The following is a 6,480-nucleotide window of genomic DNA, read 5'->3' as shown; positions in this document are numbered from 1 at the left end:
GCTTGCCAGGAGCGGAGCATATGGCAACCCAAGGATGTTTTCAGATGCCATTGACCATAGGTAGGCATGTTTTCCCCTCAGATTTTATAATTCTGGAGTCACAAGGATTGGATGTGATATTGGGTATGGATTGGTTATCGATGTATGGAGGAAACATTGATTGCTCCCGTAAGTCAATTATGCTCACCCCCCCAGAAGGAAGAAGGATCAAGTATGGTATCCCGGCATGTGCCGAGGAGGACTCAAGTGAATTCCTTATCAGGAATTGTACAGGAGGAAGTACCAGTGGAGAAGGATTACCCAGATGTATTTCCGGAGGAGTTACCAGGCATGCCACCGGATCGAGACATTGAGTTTTTTATTGAGCTATTGCCAGGCACCGGGCCGATATCAAAGAGACCGTATCGGATGCCCGCATAGGATTTGGAGGAAATTAAGAAACATATTAAGGAGTTACTGGAGAAAGGTTACATACGACCAAGTTCGTCACCTTGGGGAGCCCCAGAACTTCTAGTGGAAAAGAAGGATGGATCACTAAGGATGGTTGTTGATTATCGTGCGTTGAATGAAGTAATGATCAAGAACAAATACCCTTTGCCGATGATCAATGATTTGTTTGACCAGTTGCAAGGAGCTAACGTTTTCTCTAAGATAGATCTTCGATTAGGTTATCACCAGTTGAAGATTCAAGAGCAGGATATACCTAAGACAACTTTTACCACAAGGTACGGGCTATATGAGTATACCGTTATGTCATTTGGTCTGACTAACACGTCTGCCTGTTTCATGAACATGATGAACAAAGTGTTTATGGAGTTTTTGGATAAGTTCGTCGTGGTGTTAATTGATGATATATTGGTCTATTCTAAGAATGAAGAGGATCATAAGGAACATTTGAGTTTGGTCCTTGAGAAGCTCAGGGAACACCAGTTATATGCCAAGTTCAGCAAATGTGAGTTTTGGTTAAAGGAAGTTGGATTTCTCGGACATGTTATATCCGGAGAAGGAATAGCTGTTTCTGTGACTAAATTGGTGGCACCCACATTAGTTGGAGAGATCAGGAGTTTTTTCGGACTCATAGGATATTATCAGAGGTTCATTGAGAATTTCTCCAGGATTGCAAAGCCCATGACGGAGTTGTTGAAGAAGGACACCAAGTTTAAATGGACTGAGGAGTGTGAAGCTAGATTTCAGGAGTTGAAGAAACATTTGGTTACAGCCCCAGTGCTGATTCTTCCAGACCAATGAAAGGATTATCAAGTGTATTGCGACGCTTCACGTCGAGGACTTGGAGTAGTGCTTATGCAGGAGGGAAGAGTTGTTTCATATGCCTCACGACAACTTAAACCTCATGAGCTAAATTATGCTACTCATGATTTGGAGTTAGCAGCCATAGTGCATGCTCTGAAGACATGGAGACATTTTCTCATCAGAAACCATTGTGAGGTATACACGGATCATAAGAGTTTGAAGTATATCTTCACGTAGAAGGAGTTGAACCTCAGGCAGAGGAGATGGTTGGAGCTCATTAAGGATTATGATATGAAATTGCAGTATCATCCTGGAAAGGCTAATGTAGTAGCTGGTGCGTTGAGTCGCAAGAGTTATGTTAATATGCTCATGACCGGAGGATTACCCAAGGAGTTAGCAAAGGATCTTCGCGGGTATGTTTGGAAATAGTTCCGAGAGGTTATGTAGCAGCATTGGAAATTTAGTCCACTTTGATGGGTAAGATCAGAGAAGCCCAGAAGACTGACAAGAAGATTGCCGAGATAAAGGAAAGGATGAGTAAAGGAAAGGCTAAAGGATTTCATGAGGATGAGCATGATACTTTATGGTTTGAGGATCGCGTATATGTGCCTAATGACCCCGGGATCGGGAAGTTGATTCTGTAGGAGGCCCATGATTCGCCATATTCGATTCACCTAGGAAACACTAAGATGTATCTGGATTTGTAGGAAAGTTTCTGGTGGACAGGAATGAAGAAGGATATTGCCGAATATGTAGTAGTATGTGATGTATGTCAGAGAGTTAAGGCAGAGCATCAGAAGCCAGCAGGATTGCTACAGCTATTGCCGATACCCGAATGGAAGTGGGACAAGCTTGGCATGGATTTTATCACTGGATTGCCCAAGACTCATTCGAGCTATGACTCTATATGGGTTGTAGTCGATCGATTGACAAAAGTAGCTCATTTCATTCCAGTGAAGACCACCTATACGAGCGCTAAGTTGGCAAAGATATACATGACCAGGATCGTATGTCTGCATGGACTCCCGAGGACCATTGTATGAGATAGAGGAACAAAGTTTACCTCAAAGTTCTGGAATCAGTTGCATGATACTTTGGGTACTAGGCTAGAGTTTAGTACATCCTTTCATCCGCAGACAGATGGACAGACCGAGAGAGTTAATCAGATTCTGGAGGACATGTTGAGAGCTTGTGAGCTAGATTATGGATCTAGTTGGGACGATAACTTGCCGTATGCAGAGTTCTCTTATAACAACAGTTATCAAGCCAGTTTGAAGATGACCCCTTTCGAAGCTTTGTACGGAAGGAGGTGCAGGACCCCATTATTGTGGGATGAAGTTGGAGACCGTCAGTTGTTTGGACCATATTTGATTAAAGAGTCCAAAGAGAAAGTTAAGTTGATTCGCAAGAGACTCAAGGTAGCCCAGTCTAGGAAGAAGAGTTGTGCGGATTCTAAACACAAGGAGATAGTTTACAAAGTCGGAGACAGAGTATACCTTCTTGTGTCACCACTTCGAGGAGTTAAGAATTTTGGAGTTAAGGGAAAGCTAGCACCACGTTTTGTGGGACCATACCGAGTTTTGGCACGTATGGGAGAAGTTGCTTACAAGCTGGAATTGCCAGAAGGATTGTCAGGAGTTCACGATGTGTTTCACGTTTCCCAGTTGAAGAAGTGCCACGCAGAGATGGCCGATATTCCTCTGAGAGATACAGTACCACCCGAAGCGATTCAGCTGGATAGTGATTTAACTTATGAGGAGAAACGAGTGAAGATTCTCGAGTTTGCCAGCCGAGTCACACGCAGCAAGGTTATCAAGTTTTGCAAAGTTCAGTGGAGCCACCATACCAAGGATGAAGCCACCCGGGAATGAAAGGATCGATATGGTTGACTAGAGGGGGGGTTGAATAGGCAACTAACAATTTTTAGCTTTTCTTTAACAAATTAAACTTTGCATCAAAGTAGGTTGTCTAGATATGCAACTAGGTGAACAACCTATATGATGCAACAACAACAAGTACACGAGCAAGAAAGGGAAACAACACAAGTAAACTTGCAGAAGTAAAGGTGCGAGATAACCAAGAGTGGAGCCGGTGGAGATGAGGATGTGTTACCGAAGTTCCTTCCTTTTGAGGGGAAGTACGTCTCCGTTGGAGTGGTGTGGAGGCACAATGCTCCCCAAGAAGCCACTAGGGCCACCGTATTCTCCTCACGCCCTCACACAATGCGAGATGCCGTGATTCCACTATTGGTGCCCTTGAAGGCGTCGACCGAACCTTTACAAACAAGGTTGGGGCAATCTCCACAACAATTGGAGGCTCCCAACAACACCATGAAGCTTCACCACAATGGAGTATGGCTTCGAGGTGATTTCAACCGTCTAGGGTGCTCAAACACCCAAGAGTAACAAGATCCGCTAGGGATAAGTGAGGGGAATCAAATATCTCTTGGTGGAAATGTAGATCGGGGCCTTGTCACCCAATCCCGAGCAAATCAACAAGTTTGATTGGCTAGGGAGAGAGATCGGGCGAAAATGGAGCTTGGAGCAACAATGGAGCTTAGGGATGGAAGAGGTAGTCAACTAGAGGTAGGAGACGCCCCTTTTATACTCGTGGAAGAAATCCAACTGTTATCCACTTAGACCAGCCTGCGACATGCGGTACTACCGCTCCAGGGGCGCGGTACTACCGCAAGGCCACACGGTACTATCATGGAAGACCACGGTACTACCGCGACAGCTGCAGAGACTAAACCATAGACGGAACTACCGTGAGCACGGTACTACCGCACCCACCCACGGTACTACCGCGAGGCAGGAAAGACTAAGTCTGGAATCGGCATGGATGAATAAAAATACTTCCGTGCCTACTTCCGCTGTCAAAGACATGATGCAAACATCCGTCATGGTACTACCGTCCACAGGGCGCGGTACTATCGTGAGGGTGCGAATGTAAAAAATGACATCCGCCCCTACTACAGTGAAGCAACGGCACTAGGCCAGGGAACCACGGTACAACAGCTCCGAGGGAGTGGTACTACCGTGGGTACCAGCGGTACTACCGCCCTAGACGTGCGGTACTACCGTGTGAGCACGGATGTAAAAAATTACATCCGCGCCTACTACCGCGATGCAGCGGTACTTGGCATAGCCGCCACGGTACTACGACTCCGAGGGAGCGGTACTACCATGGGCTCCCGCGGTACTACCGCACGTGGGCATGATACTACCGCGTGTGCCTGCGGTACTACCGCTCCAGGGAGCAGTACTACCGCAAGCACAGCAACAGTAGTCCAGACATACACATAGAGGATAGACAGGAAAAGCTCCAAGGTTCAAGGGAAAGGAGGAGACACTGAAGAAAACGTGTACGTGATGATTCCTCCCGAACCTTTCCAACGCGGACCCCCTCTTAATAGTACGGCTCTCCTATGACTCAAATCCACCAAAAAGAAACGTAGAACAACACCGTCTTCAATAGACTCAAGGGGCACCGAATCGTCAGTGCCTAGTGATGAAGCGTCTGAGAAACTCAAGGCACACGATTAGTCTGCAAATGCATTGTCATCAATCACCAAAACACTTAAGGGATAAATATGCCCTTACAATCTCCCCCTTTTTGGTGGATTGATGACAATACAGGATTTGCACATAGATGAGATAATATTGAGCAAAGGCAAACCCCTCCTCTCTAAAATATAGACGGGCTCCCCCTAGATGTGTGCAATCTAGATGGATGCTTTGGATTGCATAGCACACAAACTAGGATCAACACTCCCCCTATATTTTAGAGACAAAGGCATGATAATTAACATCTAAGTAGAGCATAGCACAAAGGTAGCACAATATATCACGAGCTCGCTAAGATAGATAGAGTGCATATGTCTTACATCATATGAAGTAAAGCAACCCAAAGCAACTGAAACGAGGTTCAAAACGAGAAAGCAGCAGACACACCGAACACGAACGATGACACAAATCCCTACTCTCTCTCCCCCTTTGGCATCGAGACGCCAAAAAGGCAAAGAGGACACCTACACACAAGGGGTGGCTCAAGTAGGGAACTCATCCCAAGGCTCCTCGTCAGACTCCTCGGCGGCAGGGATGGTCTCCTTGACGACCTCCTCAGAATTAGTCCATTTGTAGCCTTGCTTCTCCATCCACTCGGCCTCTGGGGTGATGCGATCCTCAGAACCACCAGACACGTCCTCGCCATACAGCTGCAAGATCTTCTTGTCCCGGCGGCGACTCTCCTTAGATGCCACGTGAGTCATGTACTGCCCCTTGGCTTGCATGCAGAAAAGAGTCTTCATCTTGTCCTTCAGCTTCTTGGCCCACGAAGGCATAGAGGAACTCTGGGAAGACCTAGCAGCACGGCCCTCAGCAACATCCTCGGCGCCAGCATCCTCCTCATCAACAGTAGCCCTAGCAGCAGACGCCTCAGCACGAGTAGTAGTGTTGGCCCATTGGGGCTTGACACGCAGACAGATGGGATCATGGCGAATCCAGTCTGGAGCAAGGAACTCCTCACCAGGGAACATCTTCTCCTACGTCTTCGAGATCAGCAGAAACAGATAGGGCCCATAGATAGGCACCTTGCGATTGAACACCGCAAACCGAAGCTCACACCACATGATGTGTGAGACAACAAGTGGCTGAGTCTGAGACAAACGAGCATCCTCGCAAATGAGCATCATATCCACCATATAGGCATGGACCTTGTCCTTCTCACCAATGCGAGGGAACAAGGAGTTGCAGAAGATGCGATACATGATATCCAGAAAAGAGTTGAGCACCAACCCCGTCTTGCCATTGGCGAGCGCCTTCTCAACATAGTATGGCGCAAGCTTGTCCTTGTTGGCAGACTTAGAGTTTGCATTGGGGCGAACACCCACGGGAGTGTTGAGCCCGTCATCAGGAACCTGGAGCAAATCCATGAACTCCTTCCAGGTAGCAGTCAGCTGACGGCCATTGGTCATCCAGGTCATCCTCCGCTCCTCATTAGAGTGAAAGTATACTGAGGCAAAGAACTGGCAGATAAGCTCAGGGTCATAGTCAAGGTGAAAGGATATCACATGCTCAATGCCAAACTGCTCCACCAAGTCTAGAGCCTCTCCAAAGTACTCACGGAACTTGTCCTTCCTCATGTGATGCATTTCAATCCATTTCACATCCACGTAGGTATTCTGCTTGTTTTTGATGACATCCAGATAGATGAGAGTCTGTTGCTTGT

Source organism: Triticum aestivum, chromosome 2B, assembly GCF_018294505.1.
Source record: "Triticum aestivum cultivar Chinese Spring chromosome 2B, IWGSC CS RefSeq v2.1, whole genome shotgun sequence".
Classification (NCBI taxonomy): domain Eukaryota; kingdom Viridiplantae; phylum Streptophyta; class Magnoliopsida; order Poales; family Poaceae; genus Triticum; species Triticum aestivum.
Note: the sequence above shows the minus strand (reverse complement) of the source record.